The sequence below is a fragment of the Apium graveolens genome, chromosome 10 (assembly GCF_009905375.1).
Source record: "Apium graveolens cultivar Ventura chromosome 10, ASM990537v1, whole genome shotgun sequence".
Classification (NCBI taxonomy): domain Eukaryota; kingdom Viridiplantae; phylum Streptophyta; class Magnoliopsida; order Apiales; family Apiaceae; genus Apium; species Apium graveolens.
This window is the reverse complement of record NC_133656.1, coordinates 131,789,112-131,809,833: the sequence shown is the minus strand read 5'-3', so window position 1 is coordinate 131,809,833 and position 20,722 is coordinate 131,789,112. Positions and strand designations below refer to the sequence as shown.

At 37.1% G+C, this 20,722-nt stretch overlaps 1 non-coding gene across 1 annotated transcript; it reads left to right on the top strand.

The window, feature by feature from the left end:
- Positions 1 to 12,472: 12,472 nt before the first annotated feature.
- Positions 12,473 to 12,579, top strand: LOC141694827 (small nucleolar RNA R71). The gene has a single exon (XR_012564109.1). It is a non-coding gene; the product is annotated as a small nucleolar RNA R71 (small nucleolar RNA).
- The last annotated feature ends 8,143 nt before the right edge of the window (positions 12,580 to 20,722 follow it).

Sequence of the window (20,722 nt, the reverse complement as noted above, 5' to 3'; positions counted from 1 at the left end):
TTGATAATATTATGGTTAACCAATTTATCTAACACCGTTGAAAATTATCTTAAAACGGAGGTATGTACAAGTTATCACGGGAATGTGAATAGATCTCCCTAATCCTAATACTCAACCATATCTTAGTTGAACACTACTATGAGTTAAACAATACAAGTTCAGTATATCCCATTTATAAAAAAAATGATTTAAAAATATCGTTGTGAAAATACATTTAAAAAATACCATATCTACTCATTACTAACTGGACATTATTAAAGCGACAAGTAAGAACAAATATCATGCTAATTTTTCACTCGTTGGCCTCATTCAAGATAAGGTATATAAATTATTGCATAAGCAATTCACAACGATAAAATTTAAGAATTGTTATAATACTCATTCATTTTAACTTTTAAGTGTCAATAAATTTACTTTTCACTTTGTTCTCAAGCATCTCTTGTATTTTTAAGTCATTTTAGGTTAGGCATTGATTTATACGAAATATCTCATTTTATGGTAGTGTATAAATTAAATGGGTGAATTCAAGAAAAGACAATATGCGTGTTTTTTTGGGAGTATATACTAAAAATTCTCACGAATCACAACTTATCCTAATTAAAGATGTTTAGGATTTAAAATTTGTTGTAAATGATCAATGAAAATGTGACATCCACGAAAATAATAAGTGAAATCAATTTCAAGAACATTGGCTGAAACATGACTAAACAAAAATTTGTTGAACGGGTGATATCTGCAACACTCTGATTTTTTATATTTAATCTTTAATCATAATATATATTATTTGTGTGATTAAATATTCATATATTTTTTAATGATAATCGTAGAGAATAAAATATCAAATTTCAAACTCATACTCAATTTCAAAATATTATATTTAGTGGGGAGAGTTTATACTTTATAATACAGTTTGCTTCTTAGGTTAAATGTATTAGTTCTCCATTAGTTATGTTTGATATACTAAATTCGGATAACATGATAAATCCGAATTACTCAATAAATTCCGATGTCATGGAGATTTTAGACGTCACAATAAATATCAGAGAATGTATTAATCTTATAATTAGGGCTTTCTCTTGAATTTTTTAAAGGGAATGTTGTAAGTGAAAAGTAGGTAAATACTTTCATCCCATTGTTGATGTGAAAGTTTGTTAAATTTGTATTCATTATCATTTTCTTTCGCTTCTTTTTAAAACTCGGGAGCACAATTATGAATGTAATTGAAACTACTTTACTTACATTTCACTTGTTTTCCTTCATATTTAAAACTTGGTAGCAAGGGGTTAATAAACCAATATTAACAAAGACATGTGTCTCAAAGACATCCTGGTAGTTTTACGATTATTTTTTAGTATATTATTTAATATTAATTATTCAATAATATTAGTGAGTTATATTTAAAAATAAGCTATGTAAGTTTTATTTTTTTAATCAGGATATTGTTAAAAGTGGAAAGCCAATAAATAATGAAAATATCTGATCCTAAATATTTTCTCACCACTACTTCAAAATCATAAATATCCCCATGCCTCGTTCCCATATATATGCTCTTGAGGAAATAAACTGGAATAATGCTTTATGTTATGAGTATTATTCCATGATTAAGAATCATACTTGGGATTTGGTGCCTCGGCCTAAGGATGTTAATATTATCCGTGGTATCATGGTATGTGGATTTTTCGCCATAAAAAGAATCAGATGGTGCTTTTTAAAGACATAAAGCGCGTCGGGTTGTGAATAGGAAAAGTCAAGAGATTGGGGTGGATTGTGATGAAATATTTAGTCCCGTAGTAAAGCCCATCACAGTTCGAACCGTTCTTAGTCTTGTAGTTTCTCGAAAGTGGTCTATTTATCAGTTGGATGTGAAAAAATGCTTGTTTGCATGGTGATTTAGAGGAAACTGTCTATATGCATCAATCCTATGGTTTTGTTGATCGTGAGCATCCTGATTATGTTTGTCTTTTTTGAAAAGCGTTGTATGGACTAAAACAAACTCCCTGAGCTTGGTATTAACATTTTTCAAATTACATTCTTACACTTGGATTTGTAAATAGAAAGATTGATTCTTAATTATTTTTATATCTCCAAGGCACTGATATGGCATACTTACTATTGAATGTGGATGATATAGTTCTTTTATCTTCTTCAAAAAAATCTAATTATAGTTCATTTCTCTACTTCGAACAGTGTTTGCAATGATTGATTTGGGCCCTTTGTCATATTTTCTTGGCATATCGGTTATCAGAACCTTTAATGGTATGTTCTTATCTCAACGACAATATGCGCAATAAATTATTGCTCGAGCATGTCTTCCTACAATCAGCCCTCATTCCAGCTGACACAAAATCTAAATAAAGTGCTTCTTCTGGTCCTCCAATAAAGGAACCCACCCTTTAATGTCAACTTGCAGGTGCTCTTCATTATCTCACCTTCATCAGATCTGACATTTCTTATGATGTGCTACAAGTCTGTTTATTTTATGCATGATCCACGGGAACAACATTTTCATGCACTACCATGCTCCGATACGTGAAAGGAACCATTGATAATGGAATGCATTATACATCTAATATGGCATGGTCTGGTATCATACACGGATGCAGATTGGGGCGGGTGCCCTCATACACGATGCTCTAATTTGGCTTACTATATTTTTCTTGGGGATACTTTAATAATATGGTCCGCCAAGAAACAACCCCTTATCTTTCGCTCTAGTGCATAAGTGAAATATCTTGGCGATGCAAATATCGTTATTGAGGCATGCTGATCACATAACTTACTTCTTGTACTTCATTGTGCTTTATGGAAGGCCACTGTGATTTACTGTGATAACATTAGTGTGGTTTATATGTCTCATATTCTTGTGCAACATAAATGCACTAAACACATGAAGATAGATATACACTTTATGCGAGAAAAGGTTGCTCTTGGCCATATTCGCGTTCTTCATACGCACTAAAACTTGTAGCTCTAATACCAACTGTGACAGTATCAACCCGGGGTCAGGAGATGACGTCACTAAAAGATAACAAACCACAAATATAAACTACTAATTTAACATTATTATACCAACACAACCCTAAAACCAAGATCCGATACAAGTTCAAGTTTTATTTAGGTTACAAAACTATAATTAACTTATTCAATAAGCCTGACACTCTAACTTATTACAGCAACTCATCAGACCTCATGGTCTGATACAAGCTACCTCATAGGAGCCAGGTCCGGAAGGGGCTGAGACTCAGTTCTGCCAAGGTCTGATAGGTCTTCTAGGCATTTTAGTCGCTAAACACGCGCTAAAATTACACGCAAGTATACGCATTCGCAAGTAGTATAAGATATAAATCAGATTCGTTCCCACAGAGACTGGTTTAGGTTAACTTTATAATTTATGCACTTAAGCAACAATGTATGGTTATTATTCAATGCTAAGACGAATAACAATTTAAGGTTGTTTATAACTAACAATTATAACTAAGGGAATAAGAATGATTGAATTAATATATATAACAAACATGGGATTCTAACTTCATTAAATACGTCATTCAATAGTATTTTCGTTCTTAACCTTAGCATGTAATGGTGAAGACACTAATCAAATAACACGAAACTGATAAACGCCAACTTTCGTTGCACGAATACCATACTACCAGACATCCACAAAAGAGATAGAAGCTGAATAGACACCAATTATATTAAGACCGTATACGTCTATAGAAATTGACAACATAACGTTTTAAGCACAAGTTATCTATCTTGATTACATAGGGCAAGTAAGATGGTTAAAATTACCTACGAATCATGCATAACAAATGCATGAACCTATGCTAGCATGGCAAGTTCTAAATCCTTAAATTCACTTTCGCTTCATTAAAGATTAGCACACTATCTTAAAAATTCGCGATGCTCATAAGATGAATAAGCACAACCAATACTAGGTTATCATACAATCACCACACACTAAGGTATCGAAATGAATCAACTAAAGAAATCCATAAATAAATCTGCTATAACCCCACGATAACGATTAGCCAATAATCGAACTCATCATCAATGTGGGTTCCGATGAAAGCATGGTATAATAAATATAGTATTTATAATGAATAATAAAACAAAGTTAACACAAGAGTATAGGTTCAACAAAATAAGAAATGAGCATCCAAGATTACAACTCAAAATAAAGATTCACAAGAATAAACTAGATCGTCTTCGCCTTTGTTGAATTGTTCTATAGGTCTCTTGTCATCTTCTCCTTAGCTCTGATATGTCTCTCCTTGATATCTCTAAAAACGAGCTTTAAATAGTTTATATAGCATCCCCATGCAAAGTAGAAGTCTTTCTCTCAAAAGCCAAGTAGAATCAGGATTCTTCTATCCCGACACGACGCGGCCGCGCGCTTGATCAGTGCGGGCGTGCTGGGTTTCTGATGTTGGGGCGCGGCCGCACGCTTTGACCGCGCGGGCGCTCTAGCTCACTGTTCAAAACTTTGACTTCTTCTTTTTCCTTGCCGATTTGAGCTGGTCTTCCACTAGCTTTATTCCAACACCTTCTTGACACCAAATTAGCACCAAAACAATGCTAATTCACCTAATTACCTGGAAAATGCCTAAAAATGCAAAAACACTAGAAAAACACATTAAAACACCAATAACTTGAGTAAAAATACGCCAATTCAAAGATTTACGGAGTGTAATAAACTGTCATAAATGCCACTCAACATACCCTCAAACTTGAATCGATGATTGTCCTCAAGCATAAACAGACTCAAAGAAAAAGAAACAAAAATGTATTAATACAACTAAATTAATGCAACGATCCCCATAGAATAACTAAACAATTCAACAAGCAACACCTCAGCAAATGCAGTTATTCGCATAAAGATCAATCAAACCTCACAAATCAATCTACAAACCAAAAACGTGCATGTGTGCAACTGCTTACAGATATACTATCGCAACTAGATCAACAATCATGACTCACTACTTATCAAAGCAATCACAAGTTTATAAATAGAATAAAAGCTAAAACCAAAATAACTTTTAACACTTCAATTCTTATATCGGAGTTTAACATTCATTCACGCTTTTATTCATAACAAGACAAAATAATTATGCTTATTTGATCATGCAATGAGTGAGGTCCACAAAAGACGTATACAATAGTACCCATGTAGCGAGCGTTAGGTTAGCGGATCCCAGACTATAAAGGCCTTAGGTCACTAGGCACAAAGTCCCCTAAGAACTTAATAACTCGAGTACTAAAGAGCCCACTCGTGATCAATTATACATAACACTCTCTTTTTTCTTTCCTTTTTTTTTCTTTTTTCCTTTTTTCCTTTTTTCTTCAAATTTCTGAACGAGTGTGTTTTGCTCCATCTCGCTCAACCCTAGACTACTCATATAAATATGAGCTGGCTACTAGCCATTTGACACCTAGCCATACAACTAGCAATGAAATCCAATTTTTTCCAAATGTTTTTTAAATATCCATGCTAAGTTATTATTAAGAGAATATCCAAAATTCTAAATATAAACAAACGATTAAACCCCGACAAAAAAATAAACCATGACCATAATCTAGCACTCTAGCAACCTATAAGACTTAGTAAAATACAATTGTCTCTAGCATGCAAATTAATTCGATAAGACTTAACATCACTAAATACGACATCACTACACTAGCATCAACATCACAAATTAAATGGAAAAATCATTTAAGGGATCATGTTATTATGCACATGCATGAACAAACTATCATAAAAACTACTAAAAATAAAAAAAACTAATACATGGCAAAATATGCAAAATATATGCACTAAACTATCATGAATATGCAACTACATGTGACTCACACAAACATATTCCTTCAACTACTACCCCCAAACTTAAAATATTCATTGTCCTCAGTAAAGGTAATAGTAAGGAATCAGGAATATCTACTCCGAATCAGAAGCATCACCCTCAACGGGTGGACTGTCAAGCGTGTCTGGAGGCGGATACACGGAATCCTCACCAAATACTGGCCACTGGATGCCAACACCGGTGGCTCTAAATACAGTCCCAAGTGCCTGGGTGAGATCATGTGCAAACCGACTATGGATGTCGTGCATCACATCCATCTTCCTCGCTAGACGCCTATACTGCGTCGAACTCAAACCAGCTCCAATCTATGCTCCTGCTACTCCCTGCTGCTGTTGCTGCTGTGACGAACCAGCCTCCTTTCCTAACTGAGCTCTCCAAGCTGCTCGACGGGCCTGTGAAGAACCTCCCGCAAATTCTGATCTGCTGGAACACCACCTGGAAGATGATCATATGAATAACCAAGCCCCTTAGGATCGGGCTTCCCTCCATACCACTCCTGCATACTCAACAGTGTAGAACTGTCGATAGGAGCACTGGGAAGATGAAGCTGCTCATGTGCGGGCCAATGAACACCAACTGCCACGCACAACTTCGTCATAATGGACGCATAGGGTATAAGACCCGTAGTACCTCCTCTCAAGAATCTCAAAATCCCCTGATAAATCACCATCCCCAAATCAATGTAATCGTCCTGAAGAATACCTCACAGCAGACGAGCACGCTCCAAAGTATTCATATGAACATGAGAAGATGGCATAATGTTAGCACAGATAAAAGAATTCCAAGTCCGTGCAAACCTGTTCATGCACGACGTAGGGAACGTGGAGTAATCAGTAGTGCCCCTCTTAAACTTCCAGTGAGTCTCGGGCATACACAAAGTCGCAACGATCAGATCCAAGTTGAAGTCTTTGGGAGTCTTATCGTTCCAAGTGTCCTGGTCGGGCTTCCTCGTGGGCTGCTCAATCACCCTCCTAATGTCATCAGCACTGTACTCTAGAGTCATCCCCTAACCACCGTGAAGCCATTCTTCTCCGCCTTAGCGTTAGCATAGAACTCCGCACAACACTCATGGGCACAACAGCGGGAGCCTCACAAAAAGGAACCCAACCCATCTTAAGAATCATCTCCAACAGCTTACCATCCTTTCCTAATGGCAGAAAACCTCGCTCCTTAGTAATAGGCTTCGAGAGAAGCCTCGTGCACTCCTCTTCAGCCTCAGGAGTAGAAAACCTTGGCCTCACACCACCCACAGATGAAAAATTGGTGGTGTTGCTGCCTACTTGCATTCTTTATCTCTTCGGTGCCATTGGAATTGAATAAGAGAGAATAAAAACTAAGTGTTTGAGAGAGATATTTGTGTTTGAGAATTTTTGAAGTAGTGGAGAAGTTTGTGTATAAGTTTATGTATTTATAGATGGGGAGATGAGAATTAGATATGGAATAGAAGTGGGAATTGATTATGGGAATCGTGGGAATAATGGGTTTGATTTGGAGAGGGAAATTTGGGATGTGGAAGAGTAAAATTCAATTTATAATTGATTTTATGGGGAAAATCCCGTTTTTTACTCTTCAAACTGCTATTTTTTTCAGTCCGGAACCCGGCGCGGCGGCGCGCTTTGACAACACGGAGGCGCTCACCTTCTGGAAAACCGGCACGGTCGCGCGCTAGATCAGCGCGGGCGAGCTTACCTTCTGGAAAAACAGTGTGGCCACACGCTAGATCAGCGCGGGCGTGCCTTCCTACTAAAGTTAGCCCTAATTTTTTTCTTTTTCTACTTCTTTTTATGTTTTTCTCCTTTCTTCTTGCTTCCTGTACCTACTAATGTACAACAAACTTAGGTTGCCTCCCAATAAGCGCTTCTTTTACGTCGCTAGCTCGGCGTAGAACCTTGAGCTCAAATGGACAATAGAACGACACTAACCACCTCGTGGTTTGCCGTGTCACCATAGTAATACTTTAACCTCTGACCATTTACCTTAAATGTTTGGCCCATATCACTTTCAAAAATTTCCACCGCTCCATGCGGAAACATAATTTTAATTATGAAGGGCCCTGACCATCTTGACTTCAACTTTCCAGCAAAAAGACGGAGACGAGAGTTAAACAAAAAAACTTGTTGCCCCGGCATAAATGATTTGAGCACTAGACCACTATCGTGCCACCTCTTGACTTTATCCTTGTATATTTTGTTGTTCTCATAAGCTTGAAGTCGAAACTCGTCGAGTTCATTCAATTGAAGCATTCTCTTCTTTCCAGCCGCATCCAAGTCAAGATTCAATTTTTTCAAAGCCCAATACGCCATATGTTCGAGCTCCAATGGCAAATGACACCCATTTCCATAAACCAACTGAAACGGAGACATTCCCAATGGAGTCTTGTATGTTGTTTTATACGCCCAAACAGCTTCATCAAGCTTCAAAGACCAATCTTTCCTCGATGGACACACAACTTTCTCTACAATGCGCTTGATCTCTCTGTTAGACACCTCAGCTTGACCATTTGTCTGAGGATGATAAGTCGCAGCAATGCGATGATTCACATTATACCTTTGCATCATAGCAGTGAACTTACGATTACAAAAATGCGACCCCTCATCACTAATTATGACTCTTGGAGTTCCAAACCTTGTGAATATCATCTTGTGAAGAAAATTAAGCACCACTTTTGCATCGTTCGTTTTCAACCCATTTTGACACATAATCAACCGCAACCAAGATGTACTGATTGTTACAAGATGAGACAAATAGCCCCATGAAGTCAATTCCCCAAACATCGAAGACCTTAACCTCGAGAAGCACATTAAGAGGCATATCATCCCTCTTAGACATATTACCCACACGTTGACATCGATCATATTTCAAAACGAACTGGTGAGCATCTTTAAACAAGGTTGTCCAAAAGAAACCTGCTTGAAGAATACGAGTTGCTGTCTTTTCTCCACAATAATGTCCTCCATAAGCCGTTGAGTGGAAATCTCACAAAATCCCCCCTGTTCCGCTATAAGGAATACATCTCCTGATGATTTGGTCAGCTCCCTATTGAAAAAGAAACGGCTCATCCCACATATACCACTTCACTTCATGTAGAAACTTCTTCCTTTGAGCATATGATAAGTCGGGAGGCATGATATTACTCACAAGGTAGTTCATAATGTCTGCAAACCATGGTTCTTCTTCTTGCACTCCAACAGTTGCTCGTCAGGAAAAGACTCATTTATCAATGTCTTATCGAATGAAGTAGCATTAGGGTTCTCTAAACGCGAGAGATGATCAGCGACTTGATTTTCAGTCCCCTTTCTGTCCTTGATCTCTAGTTCAAATTCTTGAAGCAAAAGAACCCTTCTAATCAATCTAGGCTTTGAGTCCTTCTTTGAGAGGAGATAATGAATTGCAGCATGATCAGTGAAAACTGTCACCTTAGTCCCAAGTAGATAAAATCAAAATTTCTCAAAACCATAGACAATAGCCAAAAGTTATTTCTCCGTAGTAGAATAATTCATTTAATCACCATTTAGGGTCTTGCTAGCGTAGTAGACCACATGAAATATATTGTTCTTCCTCTGCCCAAGAACTGCTCCAACTGCATAGTCACTTGCATCGCACATCATCTCAAAAGATTCATTCCAATCAGGTGCAGTTATGATAGGTGCCGCGATTAAACTCTTCTTCAATGTCTCAAAAGCCACAAGGCACTCGTCATCAAACTTGAAAGGGACATCTTTCTCAAGCAAAGTGCACAATGGCTTCGAAATCTTAGAAAAGTCCTTGATGAAATGCCTATAAAAACCCGCATGCCCAAGAAAACTGTGAATTCCCTTAACAGAAATAGGTGGAGGAAGATTCTCAATGACCCCCACTTTCGCTATGTCCACCTCAAGACCCTTACTAGAGACCTTGTGTCCAAGAATAATGCCTTGTCGCACCATAAAGTGACATTTCTCCCAATTGAGAACCAAATTAGTCTCAACACACCTCTTGAGAACGTGTCCAAGATTTTGCAAGCATTCATCAAAAAAATCACCAAATACAGAGAAGTCGTCCATGAACACCTCCATATTCTGGCCAACCATATCAGAAAAGATGGCCATCATACATCTTTGAAATGTGGCTGGTGCACCACACATACCAAAAGAAACCCGTCTGAAGGCGAAAGTACCAAATGGACAAGTGAAGGTAGTCTTCTCCTGATCTTCAGGAGCAATACAAATCTGATTGTAACCTGAATAGCCATCCAGAAGACAGTTGTACTCATGACCAGCCAATCTGTCAAGCATTTGATCAATGAAGGGCAAAGGGAAGTGATATTTTCTAGCGGCCTTGTTCAGCTTCCTGTAGTCCATACAAACTCCCCCCCCCCCCCCCCGTGACTGTTCGTGTAGGCATAAACTCATTCTTCTCATTTGCTACGACAGTAATTCTACCTTTCTTTGGAACACATTGAACTGGGCTCACCCATGAACTGTCAGAAATAGGATAGATGATCCCTGCATCTAGTCACTTAAGAATTTCCTTCTTCACTACTTCCTTCATGATTGGATTAAGTCTTCTTTGTTGCTCGACCGTAGGCTTGCTACCTTCCTATAGCAGAATTTTATGCAAGCAATAAGAAGGGTTGATTCTCTTGATATCTGCTATAGTCCAACCAATTGCCGATTTAAACTCTCTCAGAATCCTCAGAAGCTTTTCCTCATCACTACCTGAAAGGTCAGATGTAATAATCACAAGCAGACTAGATGCATCACCTAGAAAAGCATACCTCAAATGCTCAGGTAAAGGCTTAAGCTCGAGAGGGGGGCCTTCCTCAATAGATGGCTTGAGGCATTTAGGAGCTTTGTTCAATTCCTCCATTCCAAGAGATTCAAAAGGTATATCAATCTTCCTCTTCCAGGGAGAAGCATTCAAATATTATAATTGTTCATCACCTTCATCATCTTCACTATCTGAATTCCCCAATAAGGCATTTTTTAAGGCATCAGACCTTAGTAATTGATCAAGTTCCGAAGTCACCGCAGAATCAACCAACTCTACCTTTAAGCACTCCTCATTTTCTGTAGGAAATTTCATAGCATTGAACATATTAAAAGTTATATCTTGATCCAGCACTCACATTGTAAGCTCACCCTTCTGCACATCTATCAAGGTTCGGTCAGTCGCCAAGAAAGGTCTTCCCAAGATTATGGGAATCTTTTTATCCTCCTCGAAATCAAGAATTACGAAATCAGCAGGGAAGATGAGTTTATCAACCTTGACCAAGACATCCTCCACAATCCATCACGAATATGTAATAGAACGGTCGGCCAACTGCAAAGTCATATAAGTCAGTTTTGGATCAGGTAAGTCCAACTGCTTGAAGATTGACAAAGGCATTAGATTGATGCTAGCTCCCAAGTCAGATAAGCATCTATCAAAAGACACTTTTCCAATAGTACACGGAATAGTGAAGCTTCCCAGATATTTAAGCTTCGGAAGCAACTTCTGTTGCTGTACAGCACTGCATTCCTCCGTGAGAGCGACAGTCTCTAAATCATTTAGCTTCACTTTTCGAGAGAGAATACCTTTCATAAAGTTTGCGTAACTAGGCATCCGTTCAAAAGCCTCAGCGAAAGGTATATTGATATGAAATTTCTTGAACACCTCCAAAACTTCTCAAATTGCTTGTCCAGCTTTTTCTTCTGCAGCCTCTTAGTAAAAGGCGGTGGAGGATAGATCTGTTTCTCCCCTATATTACCCTTAGGAGGAGTGTGCTCAGTAGTAATCTTCCCTGGTTTTTACTTCTACTTCCTGCTGCTCTACTTCTTCTTCAGCCACAACTTCTTCAATCAACACTTGAGTTTGTTCGGAATTCGCAACCTTTCCAGACCTCAAAGTGATTGCCTTTACCTGCTCCTTAGCTTCCCTCTTTCCTGGCCCTTCAGTGTCACTAGGTAGTGTACCAGGCTGACGATTTAGCAAGGCATTAGCAATTTGCCCATTTTGATTTTCCAAGGTCTTAATAGAAACAGCTTGACTCTTATACAAAAGCTTTAACTCCTCTAATTCAGATTTTTCATTAGCTTGTTGCAGCTGAAGTTGTTGTCTTGGTGCATATTGCGTTTGCTGAAAACTAGGGGGTTGTACTGCTTAGCTGGATACTGCTGATAAAGCTATGAACCGCATTCTGAGCGTTGCTCCAACTGAAATTAGGATGATTGTGGTTGTTGGGATGATAAGTGGTTGGCACAGGTTGCAGCGAACGCTGAAAGTTGCTCACGAACTGAGCTGATTCACTAGAAATTGTGCACTGATCAGTCTCATGGATATCAGCACAAAGCTCACAGACACTAGCGATTTGATTAACTCCATAATTACCCAAAGTGTCCACCTTTATAGTCAAAGCCTTAAGTTGGGCAGCTATAGCAGTTGCTGCATACAACTCCAAAATTCCGGCTACTTTTCCCTGAGTCAGTCTCTAAGAAGGATTCTGGTATTCATTAGCAGCCATCAGTTCAATCAATACATAGGCTTCATCGTAGCTCTTAGCCCACAAGGCTCCTCCTGATGCTGCATCGAGCATGGGTCTAGAATTAGCACCCAATCCATTGTAGAAGCAGTTTATAATCATCCAATCAGGCATGCCCTGGTGTGGGCACTTCCTTAGCATCTCCTTATATCGATCCCAAGCCTCACACAGAGATTCTCTAGTTTGCTGAGCAAACTGAGTAAGAGCATTCCTGATTACAGCAGTCTTCGCCGTAGGGAAGAATTTAGTGAGAAAATTTTGAGCAAGATCTTCCTAAGTAGTGATAGACCCTGCCGGTAGAGAATGTAACCAGCACTTAGCTTTATCCCTCAGAGATAATGGGAAGAGTCGCAGCTTGATAGCATCTTCAGTCACATCATTGAACTTGAACGTGTCACGGATCTCAATGAAATCCTTGATGTGCATGTTGGGGTCTTCAGTAGGAGAACCCCCAAACTGAACTGAGTTCTGTATCATCTGAATCGTGCTTGACTTGATCTCAAAAGTGTTAACCTTGATGGCTGGCCTGATGATGCTTGACTGAATGTCATTGTTCTTAGGCTGAGAATATTCCATCAAAGCCTTAGGATTTTCTGCTTGATCTCCCATCACTACTAAAACTGGTTCCTCGACTTTCTCTTCTTCTTCTACCTTCTTTTCTTCTTCAAAAACTTCCTTTCGAACCACCACAACTTCTTCCTCGGCTTTATCCAGAGTTCTCTTACGAGACGGCGAATGCGTATGCATACACCCTCGCTAGAGTACCTGAAATAAGAAAAGGAAACAAATAAGTAACAATGTCCGAGTCAATAAACTTTAACGACCACTGATGGAAAATACATAAACGCAGCGGCACCAAAAATTTGTTAGTCGCTAAACACGCGCTAAAATTACACGCAAGTATACGCGTTCACAAGTAGTATAAGATATAATTTAGATTCATTCCCACAGAGACTGGTTTAGGTTAACTTTATAATTTATGCACTTAAGCAACAATGTATGGTTATTATTCAATGCTAAGACGAATAACAATTTGAGGTTGTTTATAACTAACAATTAAACTAATAATTATAACTAAGGGAATAAGAATGATTGAATTAATATATATAACAAACATGGGATTCTAACTTCATTAAATACTTCATTCAATAGCCTTTTGGTTCTTAACCTTAGCATGTAATGGTGATGACATTAATCAGACAACATGAAACTGATAAACACCAACTTTCATTGCACGAATACCATACTACAGACATCCACATAAGAGATAGAAGCTGAATAGACACCAATTATATTGAGACCCTATATGTCTATAGAATTTGACAACATAATGGTTTAAGCACAAGTTATCTATCTTGATTACATAGGGCAAGTAAGATGGTTAAAATTACCTACGAATCATGCATAACAAATACATGAACATATGCTAGCATGGCAAGTTCTAAATCCTTAAATTCATGTTCGTTTCATTAAAGATTAATACACTATATTATAAGTTCGCGACGCTCATAAGACGAATAAGCACAACCAATACTAGGTTATCATACAATCACTACACACTAAGGTATCGAAACAAATCAACTAAAGAAATCCATAAATAAATCCGCTAGAACCCCATGATAATGATTAGCCCATAATCGAACTCATCGTCAACGTGGGTTCCGATAAAAGCATGGTGTAATAAACGTAGTCTTTATAACGAATAATAAAACAAAGTTAACACAAGAGTATAGGTTTAACAAAACAAGAAATGAACATCCAAGATTGAAAGTGTTTGTCCTAAATCCAATCATGTATGATGAGTTAGGAAGAACTTTCTTGTATTTCTATTTGATTTCATTGAAATTAATAAAAGACTTATTTTGGTTTTATTATGGGCTTTATCTATTTAAAGTGTTTTAAATAAGATGCTCCATAGTTTAGAGTAAAGCTTCTAGAATTATAATGAGATTATAATAGTGAGATCTAGAAGATGATAACTCTAGACTTAAACAGTTCCTGATCATAGGATAACTAATCGGATGTTAGTGGATCCGCAAAGATTGGTACATACTATGCTTGCTCCCTTCTGGAGGTAGTCTGTTCTCATAGGCATTTGTGTGGTGGCACTATAGCTAGTATGTAGGTGCTTATTAGGGAATAAGTTCACTGAACATGACTCGATACGTTGAACAACTAATGGAGATTACTCATGTGTCAATAGTTATTCACTGAGTGATAGTTGTACAAGTGTCCTTAGACTTGAGATCGTTAAAGTTATCTTGTATATAATGAAATGTGCTTTGGTTTAGTCCTTAGTCTCAAGGACATCCATTAGGTCTATTCTGGGCATAGGGATTTGTGTATAGAGATAGTTAACGTCAATAGAGGATCTACCCCTTCCAGTATAGGAAGAGAATATCCTATGTTATTCTTAGTATACGAGTTCTGGAATCTCTAGCCAGAGTGTATGAAATTAGAAAAGAGTTTCTAATTTGCATTAATATGAACTTTGCATTATGAATAAGAAATCATATGATTAAATTTGATAGGCCTGACATGAGATCCATGCCTTGTATTTAATCGGGATATTGTAAGGGTAGAAGGAATTTATTGTACGGTAACTAGTCACTGACAGGTTCTTGATATTCTAAGCAGTGAATTCATATTATTCGGATAGTCGCGATATGTTGAGAAGCATCACTCACGATGTAGAATAAATATAATTAATCAGTTAATTATATTTAGTGAATTTTAGTATTCATGTAAATAATTAATAAAAGTTTACTATTATTTATTTCTACTACCGGCATAATATTGAACCTACAGGGTCACACCATAAAAGAATATTTTCTTTGATGAAATAATGAGAGAGAGAATAATTTTTTAAATAGTTTAGAAAATGAAATAATGATTAAAATAGTTTTAATTATTATTAAAGCATTTTATAAAGATAAAATGTGGGGCTAATATATATATAATGATATATTATAAAACTCTAGGAGAGCCCTATAAATAGAATGAGATGGCTCATTCTAAACACACACTTGGTTTTGTGAAAACCCTAAGAAGAGCTAGCCTCCATCTTCTTCCTCTCTCTCTCTCTCTCAAAACTCCATTTTTATAAAAGCTTGGTTTTATAAAAAGCTTCATCGAAGAGGATCATTCTTGGTGGATACCGGTAGAGTGCTCCACACACTGAGGAGCAACTGCTAGCAACCATATTATAAAGCATCAATTTTCAAGGTATAGTTACGATTCCTCCGTTTTTCTGATTATGCGTTTTTCTATATGTGTGATACATGGTTTTTACGGAATAATTGTTATATCACGCTTTCGCACATCCGTAAATTCCTCCAAAGATTACAACTCAAAACAAAGATTCATAAAAATAAACTAGATCATCTTCGCCTTTGTTGAATTGTGTTATAGGTCTCTTGCCGTCTTCTCCTTGGCTCTGATATGTCTCTCCTTCATATCTCTGAAAAACGAGCATTAAATAGTTTATATAGCAGCCCCATGCAAAGTAGAAGTCTTTCTCTCAAAAGCCAAGTAGAATCAGGAATCTTCTATCCCGACATGGCACGGCCGCGCGCTTGATCAGCGCGGGCGCGCTGGGTATCTGATGTTTGGGCGAGGCCGCACGCTTTGATAGGGCGGGCGCGCTGGCTCACTGTTCAAAACTTTGACTTCTTCTTTTTCCTTGCCGATTTGAGTTGGTCTTCCACTAGCTTATTCCAACACCTTCCTGACACCAAATTAACAAAAAAACAATGCTAATTCACCTGATTACCTGGAAAATGGCTAAAATGCAAAAACACTAGAAAACACATTAAAACACCAATAACTTGAGTACAAATACACCAATTCAAAGTTTTACGGAGTGTAATAAGGTGTCATAAATGCCACTCAATAGGCATCTGCAATATATATATATATATATACAAAATAAGCTGCAAGGGTGAGCAATCAATTGCTCAACAGTACCACTATATGAATAACAAGTAAAGCGATTTATAAAAATAGTTATAGGAACAGAAATAATAACTCGTTTACAAAAACAAGTAAAACAGGTATAAACTGGATATCAACAACTACCATGCTCTGTAAAACGTATCATCAGTTGTGTGTTGTGTGAATACCAGAGTCCAATTTTAGCATGTTATTTCATTTCTAAATCCACTATTCCATTATAGGAAACACAAAGTCACATGTTCCGTTACGGGAACCTCAAAACCAAAATCAGATATATATTTGGACGAATCCTAAGGACAGCTGATCAGTCTATCCCACCACAAACCTGTTCCGAAACTCAGAGACTAGCTAGGTCTCTGTCACGCTGGACTAACCGATTTAAATAGGACGCGCAACCGACTTAGCCTCTTACACAAACCCGTTGGGCCGTTACGAGCCTCTTACGCAACCATCCAATATCTGATCCGTTTATCCAGTTTCCAAAATCACTTATACCTATCTCTTTTATAACAGTAATATCACAGCACACTTTCCAAAACCTTTCCAATTTTATTCACAATTTAGAGATAGACCTTTTCAGAAGTTACTTTTCCCCTAAAACAGCATTTTAGTAAGATAATTTTCAAATATGGGAGGGGGATACGTAACTTAAAACATTATGTTCCGCTACGAGAATAAAATAACAGTATATTCATATATGCTGAACCATAAAAGAATGGTCAGGGGTACTTACCTTGCGAAGCTTTTCAACTAACACTAGCTCGACTTTAAAGCGACTTTAACTTTCGAGTCCTTCGACTTGAACCTACAGAATCGAAATATCCTAGGTTAGATGACTAGTTCTACTTGATATATCCTCGCTAAACATTTTACCCGAACGATAATAATACTCGACTCGTACTTATACGTATTAATATAGTACACTTAAAAAACAGGGCTTATTCGATATTTATTTACAAATATAAACGCTCGACTTGCATTTCCGTATAAAAAAATATTTTTTAGAAAATTTGGACAGCGACTCCTCTATTTATAAGCCTACCCGTAGAAACATAATCGACGTCCAATTCTCAACAAAACACAATCCACAATTCGCATCTCAATACGACTCGTAACATAAATACTTATTATGATTCGAAAATAATTTATACGAATTATTTCATTTATTTTATATATCTAGGACTCTGATAAAAATCATCACCATCTACCGTCGACTCACCGAGGCTCATCATCGACGGCGGAAAAATTTTGTGGGTACCCGATTAAATTCTGGGTTTCCAACACGAAAACTCCACTGATTATCTTAATAATTATTTCCCGCATGAAATATTATATCACGAATATTATTCAAAATAATTTCCAGTAGAAAATTAAATAAAAAGAAAATTCCCAACAAAGCAAATCGAACAGAAACAACAGTAACCAACACACACGCACAAAAGCCACACGCGCGACCGCCTCCTTGCCGGAACAGCAAGGAGGGCAGCACAACAACCCTCACACTGACCACATGCATATACGCACACATATAAACATATGTATACATATATGTACACTCGGCAATAAGCAAGAGCAGAATCAGAGAAATCACCGAAACCGAGCCGAAAGAAACAGAACCGCGGCGACCAGAACCACAGGGAACCGGGAAGGGAAAGAAAAGAGATGAGATTGAGAAAGAGATAAGAGATTAAAAGAGATTAAGAGATTGAAAGATCAGAGATCAAGAGAAATCGAAGAGACAGACGAAGGAGATTGATATTTATCAGGAAAAGAAGGAGTTGTAACACGGAACCAAGCACACGGTACGTGTCCTCTAATAGGACGCGTGTCATTTTAATTTTGATTGCAAGCCCGATTCGATCTGCTTTTATATAAATATATATAATGCTGCGAACAATTATTGCTCAACTAGAGTCAAATTAATCTTATAAATTTTCTAAATTATCCTGAAACTGATAAAACATAATTCTCAAAATTTTAAAACATTTCTGAATCGTACATCGGACCCGCATTTATCGATTAAGTGAAACAACGCGCTGGTGAATTTAATCCTAAAAATTGCCAAAATAATTTTAAAATTCTTGAAATATTCAAAACTTAATAAAATATGAGTTTCGTAATTTTTGAATCATTCTGGAATTATATATTGAATTTACAAATAAATGGAATCAGAAAATCATTTAAAGATAAATAATTACTGAAATATTGATTTTTGAATTTTATAAAATCCCAAGAATTATTATTGAAATTATAAAATTATAAAAACAATTTTAGAGATAATCCAAATATTTATGGAAATAAATCTGACATAAAACCACTTTTAAAAGTGAAACAAAATAATGCGGCTCAACAAAGAATTATACAAGTAATCCTCGTAAACCAATAACCATATAAATAATAACAAACATCACACAGCTGACATGACCATTACATATATTTTATTTATTTAATATTCAATAATTACATATTTAAATAATAAAAAAATATATGAGTCGTTATATCATTCCCCCCTTAAAAAGATTTTGTCCTCGGAATCTTAACTAATTAAACAAGTGAGGATATTTATCAAGCATATCTGACTCTAACTCCAAAGTAGACTCTTCTACTCGAGGATTTCTCCAAAGTACTTTAACTATAAGGATAGACTTATTTCTAAGGACTCGCTCTTTACGATCTAAAATCTGGATTGGTTGTTCCACATAAGACAAATATGGCTGAAGCTCGATTGGTTCATACTCAGTTACTTGATTCGAATCAGGGATATATGGCTTCAACATGGATACGTGGAACACATTATGAATATGCTGCAACTGTGGTGACAATGTTATCTCGTAAGTGACCTTTCCTATTTGCTTCAAAACTTCAAACAGTCCTATGTACCTTGGGTTATGCTTACCTTTCTGACCAAATCGAACTAATCCTTTCCAGGGTGATACCTTCAATAATACCAGTAACCCTACTTCAAAGTTCATATCTTTCCGATGTAAATCAGCATTCTTTCTTTGTCTATCTTGAGCCGCTTCTAACCTTTTTCGAATCATTGCCACTGCATCTTTAGTCTGCTGCACTAATTCAGGTCCTAACACTTTCTTTTCTCCTACTTCGTCCCAATACAATGGTGATCTACACTTGCATCCATATAGGGCTTCATAGGGTGGCATTCTGATGCTAGCATGGTAAATGTTATTATAGGAAAACTCAATCAATGGTAGGTGATCATCCCAGTTTCCCTTGAAATCCAAAGCACAAACCCTCAACATATCTTCTATTGTCTGAATCATTCTCTCGCTTTGGCCATCTGTCTGAAAATGATAAGCGGTGCTTATATTTAGCTTGGTTTCCAGACATTCTTGAAACTTAGTCCAAAATCTTGAATTGAATCTCGGGTCTCGATCTGATACGATGGACACGGGAACTCCATGCTTGGTTACTATTTCGTCCAAATACAACTTAACTAGTTTTTCCAGAGGATATCTTTCATTGATTGGGAGGAAATGTGCTGACTTTGTCAATTTGTCGATGATTACCCAAATAGCATCATGATTCGATTTCATCTTTGGTAGAACCGATGAATCGTAATCCTTAATCGGTTCTATCCATCTTCGTTGTCTCATGCTTAGATCCTTCTGGGTGAATATATACTTTAAGCTTTTATGATCCGTATAGATCTCACATTTTTCTCCGTATAAATAATGTCTCCACAGCTTCAAGGCGAACACTATTGCTGCTAACTTCAAGTCATGTACTGGATACTTCTGCTCATGGGGTTTTAATTGTCTGGACGCATAAGCAATAACTTTATCATGTTACATTAATACACAGCCCAAACCATTCAGAGAGGCATCACTGTAGATCACAAAATTTCCTGTTTCATCTGGAAATATTAGCACTAGTGTTGTCACTAATCTTTTCTTCAACTCCTGGAAACTCTCTTTGAATTTCTCAGTCCATACAAACTTTTCATTCTTCCTGGTCAGCTTGGTCAAAGGAGTCGCAATCTTGGCAAAGTCTTTTATAAATCTCTGGTTGTAACCTGCTAGTCCAAGAAAACTTCTAACTTCTGTCGGGGTCTTGGGTTGTTCCCATCTGGATACAGCTTCAATCTTTACAGGATCCACTTTGATACCATCCTTACCCACTATATGACCCAAAAACTGAACTCCATCTAACCAAAATTCACATTTTGAAAACTTAGCATACAACCATTTTTCTCTTAGCCTTTGTAAAGCAATTCTCAGATGTTCGGCATGGTCTTCTTTAGTCTTTGAGTAGATGAGGATGTCATCAATAAATACAATAACAAACTTATCTAGATACTCCTTATACACCCGATTTATTAAATCCATGAAAGCAGCTGGTGCATTGGTTAATCCAAATGACATCACCAAGAACTCATAATGTCCATATA